This window comes from Symphalangus syndactylus, chromosome 12 (genome assembly GCF_028878055.3).
Source record: "Symphalangus syndactylus isolate Jambi chromosome 12, NHGRI_mSymSyn1-v2.1_pri, whole genome shotgun sequence".
In the NCBI taxonomy this organism is placed as follows: domain Eukaryota; kingdom Metazoa; phylum Chordata; class Mammalia; order Primates; family Hylobatidae; genus Symphalangus; species Symphalangus syndactylus.
In genome coordinates this window covers 43,712,829-43,726,239 of record NC_072441.2, presented here as the reverse complement: position 1 = coordinate 43,726,239, position 13,411 = coordinate 43,712,829, and positions in this window count along the sequence as shown.

Genomic DNA, 13,411 nt, shown 5'->3' with positions numbered 1-13,411 from the left:
CCAATACCCCTAATGAACACTGATGCAAAAATCCTCAATAAAATATTAGCAAACAATTCAACAACACATCAAAAAGATTATACATCATGACCAAGTGGGATTTATCCCTGACATGCAAGGCTGGTTTAACATACATAAATCAATCAATGTGACATATCACATTAACAGAATGAAAGATTAAAACCACATGATCATCTCAATTGATGCAGAAAAAAACATTTGACAAAGTTCAGCATTGCTTCTTGATAAAAACTCTTATATTAGTTTAGGTACAGTAGGAAAGCTCCTCAACCATAATAAAGGCCTTTTATGAAAAACCCACAGCTAACATTATAATCAACAAAGAAAAACTGAAGGCTTTTCCACTAAAATCCAACATAAAACAAGGATGCCCACTCTAACCACTTCTATTCAACATAGTACTGAAAGTACTAGCATGAGCAATCAGGAAAGAAAAAGAAATAAAAGGTGGCTGGGCGCGGTGGCTCACGCTTGTAATCCCAGCACTTTGGGAGGCCGAGGCGGGCGGATCACGAGGTCAGGAGATCGAGACCACGGTGAAACCCCGTCTCTACTAAAAATACAAAAAAAAAATTAGCCGGGCGTGGTGGCGGGCGCCTGTAGTCCCAGCTACTCGGAGAGGCTGAGGCAGGAGAATGGCGTGAACCCAGGAGGTAGAGCTTGCAGTGAGCTGAGATTGCACCACTGCACTCCAGCCTGGGCGACAGAGCGAGACTCCGTCTCAAAAAAAAAAAAAAAAAAAAAAAAAAGAAATAAAAGGTATCCATCCAAATGAGAAAGAAAGAAGTAAAAATATCTCTATTGGCAGATGACATGTCTCATACATAGAAAAGTCCAAAAATTCGATTAAAACGTGTTATAACTAATAAATGAATGCAGTAAAGTTGCTAAATACAAAATCAACATGCAAAGATAAGTAGCATTTCTACACATAAGTAACAGCCTAGCTGAAAAAGAAGTCAAAAAACAATCTCATTTATGATAGCATCAAATACCTCAGAACAACTTTACCCAAGGAGATGAAAGATTTGTACACTGAAGACTATAAAACATTGATAAAAGAAATTGAAGAAGCCACATGTAAATAAAAATATATCCCACTTTCATGGATGGAATAATTAATACTGTTGAAATGTCCATACTGCCCATAGCAATGTAGAAATTTAACATAATCATTACCAAAATTCAAAGGCACTTTTCACAGAAATAGAAAAAAAATGCTAAAGTTTGTATGGAGCCACAAAAACTCACGAATAGCCAAAGCGATAGTAAGAAAGAAAAACAAAGTTGCAAGCCACATATCTGTTAAGGAGTTAATAACCAAAATCTACAAAGAATTCTTACAACTCAAAAGAAGAAAAACAATTCCATTTTAAAAATAAACAGAGGACCTGAACAGATATTTCTTCAAAGAAAACATAAAAATAGCCAACAGGTATATGAAAAGGTGCTCAACATCACTAATCATCCAAAAAATGCAAATTAAAGCCACCATAAGACATCACCTCACACCCGTAAGGGTGACTATTATCAAAAAGACGAGATAACAGATGGCGGCAAGGATGTGAAGAAAAGGGAGCCCTAGTATACTGTTGATAAGAATGTAGATTGGTAGAGCGTTATGGAAAACAGGTTTCTAAAGAAATTAAAAATAGAACTACCACGTGACCCAGTGAACCCTCTTCTGAGCATATACCCAAAGGTGATGAAATCACCACGTAATAAAGATGTCTGCACTCCCATGTTCACTGTGGCATTATTCAAAATAGTCATGATGTGAAAACAATGTAATGTCCATTGTTAGACAAATGGATTTTTTAAGTGTCGTATATATACAGAATGGAATATTTTTTTAAAAGCAACTTTCCTTTATTGGATCTTTCCAAAACATTCTAATTAGTTTCTCTAGTGACACAACTCTCTATTTTCACAAAGATATTTCATCAGTTTATATTATATTTCATTAAATTTGTAATTATAATAACAAGTAACTGACTTAAACAGACTTGGAAACAAATGGCCTAACAGACTCTTGGTAAACATTCAGTTCAACTGGTGGAAATAAAAGTACGTAAGTCACCACAAAGTTTCTTCCTAGGTATCCAAATTCAGTATGTTAGGAAACCAACTGCCTGAGTTGATCCAGGAATGATGAGTTCTTGGGATTCAGGACTTTCTTTTATTATTATTATTATTATTATACTTTAAGTTCTGGGTTACATGTGCAGAACGTGCAGTTTTGTTACATAGATATACACGTGCCATGGTGGTTTGCTGCACCCATCAACCCATCACCTACAATAGGTATTTCTCCTAATGTTATCCCTCCTCCAGCTCCCCACCCCCCGGCAGGCCCCACTGTGAGATGTTCCCCACCCTGTGTGCATGTGTTCTCATTGTTCAACTCCCACCTGTGAGTGAGAACATGAGGTGTTTGGTTTTCTGATCTTGTGATAGTTTGCTGAGAATGATGGCTTCCAGCTTCATCCATGTCCCTGCAAAGGACATAAACTCATCCTTTTTTATGGCTGCATAGTATTCCATGGTGTATATGTGCCACATTTGCTTTTTTTTTTTTTTTTGAGACAGAGTCTCACTCAGTCGCCCAGGCTGGAGTGCAGTAGCGCGATCATGGCTCACTGCAAGCTCCACCTCCTGGGTTCACACCATTCTCCTGCCTCAGCCTCCCAAGTAGCTGGGACTACAGGCGCCCACCACTATGCCTGGCTAATTTTTTTGTAGTTTTAGTTGAGACAAGGTTTCACCGTGTTAGCCAGGATGGTCTAGATCTCCTGACCTCGTCATCCGCCCGTCTTGGCCTCCCAAAGTGCTGGGATTACATGCATGAGCCACCACGCCCAGCCGTGCCACATTTTCTTAATCCAGTCTATCATTGATAGACATTTGGGTTTGTTCCAAGTCTTTGCTATTGTGAATAGTGCCGCAATAAACATACGAGTGCATGTGTCTTTACCGTAGAAAGATTTATCTTGTGAGTATATGCCCAGTAATGGGATTGCTGGGTCAAATGGTATTTCTAGTTCTAGATCCTTGAGGAATTGCCACAATGTCTTCCACAATGATTTAATTAATTTACATTCCCACCAACAGTGTAAAAGTGTTCCTATTTTTCCACAACTCCTCCAGCATCTGTTGTTTCCTGACTTTTTAATGATCACCATTCTAACTGGCATGAGATGGTATCCCATTGTGGTTTTGATTTGCCTTTCTCTAATGACCAGTGATGATGAGCATTTTTTCATATGACTGTTGGTTGCATAAATGTCTTCTTTTGAGAAATGTCTGTTCATATCCTTTGCCCATTTTTTGATGAGGTTGCTTTTTTCTTGTAAATTTGTTTAAGTTCTTTGTAGACTCTGGATATTAGCCCTTTGTCAGATGGGTAGATTGCAAAAATTTTCTCCCAAGAATGGAATATTATACAGACTTAAAAAGGGAGATTCTGTCATTGGCCACAACATGGATGGACCTTGAAGACATTATGCTAACTGAATAATAAGCCAAATCAAAATATATATATGTGTGTATACATATTTATGTGTGTGAGAACTATATACACACACGTATCTTTTATATATAATATGTATATATGTATATAATATTATATATTACATATGTATATATAATATATTATATATTTATATGTATATGTAATATATATTATATATACATTTACAAAATCCTGCATATTATATATTTACATGTATATATAATGTATATTTTATATATATATATATTCCACATGCTGGTGAGTGGGGAGGAAATAAGAAAATGTAGAGCAAAAGATACAAAACAGCACATATGTGGGATGAACAAGTTTATAGATCCAATGTACGGCAGGGGGACTAAAGTTAATAGAATTGTATTGTATCAGGGATTTTTTTAAACAGGTATAATGGATTTTAGCTGCTCTTGTCACCAAAAAGAAGTAACTATGTGAGCTGATAGATATGTTAATCTGCTTCACACTATAGTAACTATTTTATTATGTCTACATATCCCAAAACATCGTGTTGTAAAACTCAAATATACATAATAAAATTTATTCCAAAAAAAGTACATGAAATCAAAAAGAAAGTCACTCTGCCAACATACCTGGCCTCCCTCCATGCACAAAAGTAAATATAACTCTGAAAATGTCTGCTAAACATAACCTTTTGTCACCAGAAATATCGTTGGCAGCTGCTGGTGACAACTTATTTCATTACATTCTAATGATGTAAACTGCTCCCTCAGGATGATTTAGCTTGCTGCAGACAAAGTGCTTATTGCTTCTTTACTCATGTAGAACACAAATGATTGCTGAGAAACTCAAACCCAATATTCAGGATTTTAAGCTAACCTAACAGATCAGCAGCATTCTATGAATAAAGGCGATTTAACAAGAACACATTTTACAGCTTGAATTACTGCCATGTTGCATTCTATGTGTGCATCTATTAATCCAGGTTTTATTCTGAAGCCTGGAATTTGGGAAGCCAAGGGAATTTCTTGGCATAGTTTCAACCCTTCCCCTGCCAGAACTGGGTAATCAACAGATTCTTTAGCTAGGGCAACCATTGCTAACTTGTCGGAATGCTACATAAAGACCACATATTGCCTCCAGCTGTGGATGGCTTTAATGGAATACTTTCTAAATATCAGCCAGGGGACCAGGTGATTCAGAATTATCTGGGGTGATTGTTAAAAACATGGATTTGGCGCACCTGAGACCTACTGCATAAGCATATGCGCGAATGCAGCCTGGGAATCTGTACATTGACAAACTCCCAGGGAAATGTGATGTGCGGCCAGGTTTGTCAGCTTCCTTAAGGGATCACCTGAGCAGGAGCAGGCACATAAACTCATCAGTACAACCCACAGGAACAACAGTGTCTTCCGCAGCAGTGTTCAACAGAGCATCATGTTCAAGCACGCTTATTACCTCTAGTTCCAGCTCTGTTCCTGCACTCTTGATATGCTCTCCTTTTGATTCCATCTGTGAGATTTTGGGCAAGTGACTTACCCTTTCTAAGCCTCAGTTTCTTCAAATACGAAACAGGAATAATATCACAATTGAGGCCGGGCGCGGTGGCTCACGCTTGTAATCCCAGCACTTTGGGAGGCCGAGGCGGGCGGATCGCGAGGTCAGCAGATCGAGACCACGGTGAAACCCCGTCTCTACTAAAAATACAAAAAAATTAGCCGGGCGTAGTGGCGGGCGCCTGTAGTCCCAGCTACTCGAAGAGGCTGAGGCAGGAGAATGGCGTGAACCCGGGAGGCGGAGCTTGCAGTGAGTCGAGATTGCACCACCGCACTCCAGCCTGGGCGACAGAGAGAGACTCCGTCTCAAAAAAAAAAAAAAAAAAGGAAATAATATCACAATTGACTAGGTTGTTATAAAGAAATAATTTAATGTACATAAGCACCTGACACATACTAACCAATCAATCACTATAACCTATCTACAAGTTTTTTTGGCTTCATTTAGGTTTTACTTCTCCTTCCTTACTGGACAACCCTACTTCGTTTTCCCGTCTAAGCACAACACATCTTCCTCCACTCCTCTCTCAAATTTGCATCTCCAGATTCTGAGCAGGAACTCGCCCACAGGCTCCAATGCTACCCAGTCTGGCCTCTTTAGAACCACACCAACACTCTCTAAGGCTGAATTCTTCCCTCAAGTATAGTCATGCAGGAGGGAGCCTGAGGGGTCTGGAACTCCAGACCTGTCTGCACAAGTTAATCAGCAATAGCAACTTCCAAGATGACATTCGTTACTTGCCCCCAAGAAACAGGAACCCCTGAGTCTGTCGTGTGTCCTGCATAGTAGTGTACTGACTGATAGCACAGGGATAATGACGATCATAATAATATCTACCACTGATTAATCACCAGATCTGTGCAAGCTCTATATTAAGGGCTTTCTTTGAAGGCACCTGTGAGATCGGTACTACTGTTCTCATTTTCCCTTTGAGAAAACCAAGGCTAGAGAAGTTATAAAACTTGTCCAAGCTCACAAGAGGTAACATACAGGGTTCTAATATATGCAGCCTGATTCTAGCCCTAGCATTTCTTTTCTTTTCTTCTTTTTTTTACCATTACACTAAGAAACTTCTAGAGAAGATTCATTGTCAGGTAGCATGACAATGGAAGCATGAAAGAGTATCAAGAAACAATATGATCAAAATCAAAAGCACTTTATGGAGACCTTGCAGCCTCAAGCCAGGGAAAGCTCAAGACAAATTTCCTTGGAAAGACAACATGCTGTGAGATAAATACCAAAAATATGAGATTTCCCACTCTGCCACTTATTGGTGGATGATTTGGATAAAGTCACTTAAACTTTTGAGCCCCATTTTTCTTCATCAGTAAAATAAAAATATAACAGCAACATGTTCACAGTTGTATATGAAGATTTAATAAGATAATAAATGTGGAAATGCCCTAAAGTGGTATACAAATATTATAAATTATAATTATTCATTCCACGAAAATTTATTCAACATTTGCTATGTTCCAGGCACTGGAATGAAACTGTGAAGTAGGCACAGTCCCTGCTTATCAACACAGAGTTCAGAGTCTAGTAAAAAGGCAATACAAAATAAAGTAATAAATGCTAAAATAGAGGAAAAACAACCCTGACTTATGGGCTAGGAGGGGCTAAAGAGGCTTCCTGGAGAAGAGGGAAATCTAACTCAAGACCTGGAATTAACCAAGGAAAGAAAGTAGGAGGAGATGAGGAAAGGTGAAGGAGAGTCAGAGATCTCTACTAAGATTCCAGTTGGCTAATCGTGCCTTTTCCTGGTACATGAGACATAGGGGGAGAAAAAGCATGTTTGGAAGAAACAGTAATTGTCTCTGTTTTGAATGTGATGTGCCTGAGGTGCCTGTAGATAGCCAGTGAGTACTGTCCAACAGGCAGCCGGATAAAAAGGTCTGGAGCTCAAGCGATTGATTTTGCATAAAGGTCTGGATTTGGAAGTCATTGTCAGGTAGATGATACTTGGAAGCATGAAAGAGTTATACAAAGTAAAAACAAGAATCTAGTACAGGTAGAAAAAGAGGACCTGGCCGGGCGCGGCGGCTCATGCCTGTAATCCCAGCACTTTGGGAGGCTGAGGTGGGTGGATCACGAGGTCAGGAGATCGAGACCATCCTGGCTAACACGGTGAAACCCCGTCTCTACTAAAAATACAAAAAATTAGCCAGGCATAGTGGCAGTCGCCTGTAGTCCCAGCTACTCAGGAAGCTGAGGCAGGAGAATGGTGTGAACCCGGGAGGCGGAGCTTGCAGTGAGCCAAGATTGCGCCACTGCACTCCAGCCTGGGCAACAGAGCAAGACTCCATCTCAAAAAAAAAAAAAAGAGAAAAAGAAAAAGAGGAGCCTACAAGAAGCTTTTTATTTTCTTCTTTCCTGCTTTCATGCAGACCTTATTCTATCAAATATTTGTTGATCCTTTTCCATGGGCATTTAAGTATACTAAGTCTCTATCATCAAAATAATAAATAGCTTTTGCCTACCCCATAACTCTGTCCAGTTACAGCTTTGTCTATCTACCTCCTCCCCATCAGAGCTGAAGCTTTTTTTTTTTTTTTTTTTTTTTGAGACGGAGCCTGGCTGTCACCAGGCTGGAGTGCAGTGGTGCAATCTCAGCTCACTGCAACCCCCACCTCCCAGGTTCAAGCGATTCTCATGTCTCAGCCTCCCAAGTAGCTGGGACTACAGGCACGCGCCACCAAACCCAGCTATTTTTTTTTTATTTTATTTTTAGTAGAGACAGGGTTTCACTATGTTGGCCAGGATGGTCTTGATCTCCTGACCTCGTGATCTGCCCACGTTGGCCTCCCAAAGTGCTGGGATTACAGATGTGAGCCACTGCACCCTGCCAGAGCTGAGCTTCTTAAAATAGAAATCTACAACTGGAATTTCCATGTCCACACTTGCCATTCACTTCTCAAACCACTCCAGTCTGTCTGCCTTCCCTGTCTCTCCATTAAAGTACTCTTATCAAAGTCCTCAGTAGCCTATTTGTTATCAAATCCAAAAGATACATGTTGATTGTCATGTTTTGTTTTTGTTTTTTTGTCCAAAGTTTTAGAGATTGGTAATGTCAATTCTCCCTCTTGCTTGAAATGCATTCTACCTTTGGCCCCCTTAACTTCACACTTTCTGATTTTACCTCCCCTCTCTCTGAATGCTCCTTCTGGGTCTCCACGGTGCTCTCTCCCTTCTGCACCTACCTCTTTAATATTGCTGTACCTCAGGATTCTTTCTTAGGCCTTTTTCTTACTGAATAAACGTATTTTCTCTCCTTCTCCTAACCTGATATTTTAGTACATACCCAAGTTGTTTGCCTAGGATAGACAGAAGCCCAACTCTGAACAGGACAGAAGGAGAAATACTACAGCCACTAGTAATTTTTTAGGTTTGATTGCAGGAAGTTCAAGAATTACCAATCTGATAGTTTCCATTTTCTCTAAAAAGTAGCAAGCAAGATTATCTGCTAAACACATGAGTAGAGGGTGGTAGAGTCCAAGAATATTAGGAAAGAAAAGAATATTGAAATCGTCATCATGGAGGAATGGCAAGAACATTAAGTAGGAAAACATAAAAGGATTACTGAGAGATGTTAAGATCCTAGTTAAAATTGGGAAGGACGGTTTTTAAATGTCCCCAATCTGCCTGTGATTTCTCTCTAGTAGTCTAAACAGGAGCATGGAGAAGGCCACAGGTGGTTTGATCTAAGGTGGGATTTTCCCAATAAAACCAATTAAGGAGTAAAGAAATTAAGAACTACAGCAGGAGGGTGGCCAAAGTCCTGGTTTATGGAGGTCTGTGCTAGGAGGAGAGAAAAGTGTAAATAGGAGGGGTCTGAGAGTGAAAGTCTTGATAAGTTCCAAGGAAGGGCTCTCATTGGCCATAATTGAATAAGCAAACTGGGAAGACCAGTCGGTTCGGTCAGAGCGCAGAATCATGGATTTTGTTGCACGAGAGTTTGTATAGTCTGGATGGTGAGAAAGCCCAGAATATCGCCATGGTAGTCGCTGAAGATAAATATAGGTGATGGTCATTGGAAATAAAAGGTGAGTTTATACAGTGGAGGGGCCCAGTTAAAAAGTCACTTCGGTGAATTCATCATCCCCCAACTCAAAAGTATCATAGCCTTTTTCTATGCTCTTTCCCAAGAGCATTTCTGTTATTGCCCTTATTCCACTGTATTCTAATTAGCCTGGTCTCTGTTTATTTCTACTTAACTGTGAGCTCTTCTTCCCATCCGCCACAGTACACACAAGGTCAGTGAGCATCCAACGTTGAATAAATGAATGAATGAATAGCAATAGTTGTTTTCATGTGACTTCATATTACAGGCCTTTTACTCCAGTTCCTGGAATATTTCACTGTTGCTATTTATCCACAAATAAAAGATAAGTATGCATTTTATTTCTTGTATATATATATATATATATGCATGTATATATATATATGCATGTATATATATCTATGCATATATATATATAAAATCATCTTTCAATCATAAAATATTTTCTTTTTTCTAAAGAAATTATTTTCTAAAGTTTAGATATGGAAACATTATTATTATTTTTCATCTCAAATAATATTTCTTTATCACTTTATCTCACATCAGAGCCATGACAAGGGTTCTACTACTGTAGAAATTAAATCTTCAGATAGATCCTTCCTTGATATAGAATCATTATTTCATTGCATGAATGATTTATTAGTTGCCTTCCATATGTCAGACAGTCCCATAACAAGGCTCTGGGGATAGAATGATGAACAAGACAATTGCTTTCTTCAGTCACACCTATAGACAAATAAGGAAGCAAGCCAGTGGCCCAGCAGTGACTTTATCAGTGGTTGCAGTAACCAACAACCCCAAAAATCTCACTAGCTAAAAGGCAGCAAAGCCATGTCTCTCACACATGCAATGTCTGTTGTGTGTTTCAGTAACTCTCCATGGCAGCTGCCCTCTGTACATTGATTCACCATTATGCCTCCATATCAACAGAAGCTTTCAGAATTGCCAAGGTGGAGGAAGAGAGAGAGGGACTTGTACACAGAAATTACTTATATCCATTCTGCTCACAAATTATCAGCCACATCAAACCATGGCCACACCTAAATTCAAGAAGGTGTGAAGGTGCAATCCTCTCACATGCTCAGAAGTAAAGAAACAGATATGGGGCCAGGCGCAGTGGCTCACACCTGTAATTTCAGCATTTTGGGAGGCCGAGGCGGGTGGATTGTTTGAGCTCAGGAGTTCAAGACCAGCCTGGGCAAACATGGCAAAACCCGGTCTCCGCTAAAAATACAAAAATTAGTTGAACATAATGTCACACGCCTGTAGTCCCAGACACCTGGGAGTCTGAGGTGGGAGGATGGCTTGAGCCCAGGCCGAGGTTGCAGTGAGCCAAGATCATGCCACTGCACTCCAGCCTGGGTGACAGAGCCAGACCCTGTCTCAAAAAAAAAGGAGAGAGAGAGAGAGAGAGAAAACAGGAAGGAAGGAAGGAAGGAAGGAAGGAAGGAAGGAAGGAAGGAAGGAAGGAAGGGAGGGAGGGAGGGAGGGAGGGAGGGAGGGAGGGAGGGAGGGATACTGGTAAACAGTAAAAATGACTATTACAATGACATTGTAAATTGCTGGAGGACATAATACTTAACCTGAGACTCAAAAGATGAATGGATTTTAATAAATTAAATAGATGGTTAAGGATAACAGTCCTAGTCAGAAGGAGCAGTATATGTAAGGAAAGCATGGAAAGTTTATCCTCTTGACTGGTTCTGCTAGGGTTACAGAAGTTGCAGCCAACAACATGAGTGCAAGTGGTGAGGTAAAGAACCAGGGCTGTAGGAATCAGTAATATGCCCATACACACACAGAAATATATGTGTATATGCATATGTACATATGTACTACATAAATATTAAAATGGAGAAATGACAATAGCTGTCCCTGGAGATTTGATGGTAGTGCCTGCCCCACTACCATCCTAGGGGACATGAACACCCAGATGTGCTGAGGATTTCCAAAGTTTCAGCACCAAGCTTCGTGGGTTCCACTGACAAGGACAAAGTTACTTCCCTAGCAATTAAGTCCTGGGGATGTAAGTAACAAGTACCTGGCATGGTGACTTCATGCCTGTAATCTAAGCACTTTGGGAGGCTAATGTAGGAGGATCGTTTGAGCCCAGGTGTTTGAAAAATAACAGGTTGGTTCTGTATTTTGACCTATTTCTCCCAATATCCCCCAGCCTCAGAGCATTCTTTGTACTATACTATTGTACCTACATTGTATGGTTACTGTGAGGAACTAGCAGTTTAAAGCACTTAGCATAGCTGCTTAGCACATAGTAAGACCTCATTTAAATCAGCTATTACTCCTTGGCCCAGATTGAATTAAACACTTCTCCTGAGCTACATACTTCCAAACCTTCCCAGTCCATAGGAACTTCATCCCCATTTTACAGATGAAATAGCTGTGAATAATAGCATAACATCCCTAAGGATGGGGTGTTCCACCACAGCTAGTCATGGTGGGAACAGAGATTTAAACCTAGGACTATCTTAATGTGATGTAATTTAAACCTAGGACTATTTTAATGTAAACCCTGCTTAAATTGTTTAACTAAATTACCACCAACAGAAGATAAACAGCCAAGCTCATTTAGAATGAGGATGATTTTATATTTGTCTGGAAATTTCTTCATATAGGTCCATACATATTAGGCAAGTACAAACCATGAGCCAATCGTAAAGCATAATCAACACAGTCTGTAGCAACCGCGACCCTCTGGCACAGACCTCAAAGAGATGCAGCTAAAGTCATCCAGCTTAATTTTAAAGTTTCTTTCTCTTACTTTTATGACCCCTCCAAATTTTCTTAGTTGGCTGGAAGCAACTCAACTCTCAGGATCACATATCTGTTTCACTCATCTTGAACACACTTGTTAGTGCAGATTAGAACTTGTTAAAGATTAATTCTTAAAGCATCCTCAAGCTTTCTTTTCCAACAAAGGAAACATCAATTATAGGCTCACACATAAACTTTGCCCCTTTCTTGAATACTTGCTGCCCTTTATAAATCTTAGATTTCTTCCCCTTGAGTATTCGTTCAAAGGAGAGATTTTATTGCCTCCAGGGGTTGTTAAACTGATTGCAATACTGCCTATTTAGAGCAGTTCAGTGGGAATTAAGCTGGTTCAATGCTGTCAGACCTAGAATATAGCTGTCAAATAGCATTACAAGTAAAACACACTTGATAAGAAATAATGACCAAATGTCAATCTGTTTTTCACTACCCTCACTACAGGCTTCTCCTGCCACACACAAAAAAGCAATGCTTTACACTTGATAGTAATAGGACATTCTGATATTTCCATTAAAATTCTAGCAGTGTTTTCAATAATAGAAAACATAATTCTAAAAGCAATCTGTGCTCAAACAGTGATGGAAACATTCTTTTCCCTTTTGTAAAGTATTTGGCAATCTGTTTCAAAACTAACAAATTTTATTAATGCAAGTAAGTGCAGAATTGTCTTTAAACCATTTTTAAGTTTTATCATTCATTCATTCCACTAACACTCATTGACCTTCTATGAGTTTGATACTGTGCTAGATATTAGGGTTCAAACATATGGTTACTTGTGAGCAATTTTAAATAGTCTAGATTTAATCCTGCAGGCAATTGGAAATAAATGCAAGATTTAAAGCATAGTCAGATTTATCTTTAGAAAGATTAATGTGGCTACAGTGCGTTCCCCCCATCTCCGTCTTCTCCTAGCACTGATTACATTTCGTAATCATTTTTAAGTTTATACCCATGTTCCCACTAAATTATAAATCTATGAAAGCAGGGATGCTGTCTACTTTTTTTATTATGGTATATCCAGAACCCAACACAGTACCTGGTGTAGAAGACATTTGTTAATTTTGTGCATGATTAAATGAATTAACCAATACATATCAAAGGGTATTGAGATGGTATTTTAAAAGATCAATTAGAAAGCTGTTACAGTTTATACACAATTTACGATTACCTAAAATAAGGCAGTGATATTGTGGCAAAATAGGACTTTATTGTATATTTAATGTGGATGGCATAGAAAAGTAAAGTGTTTAGAATAACTCAGAAGTTTCTAATTCAACCAAGTGAATGTTGATGCCCTCAGAAAGAGAAAAAAATTCAGGGTAAAAGACCACTCAACTGATCACTAGTAAAACATTATTTCTAACTTTTAGGCATTATAGAAAATACACCAAGATACAAATAAGATAAAATATGTAGCCCCCTTTAAAAGGTGTTGTGCACCATTTTAAAAGAATTTTTAAAGTATTAATTACTGAATAATTTAACTGGTGATTTAA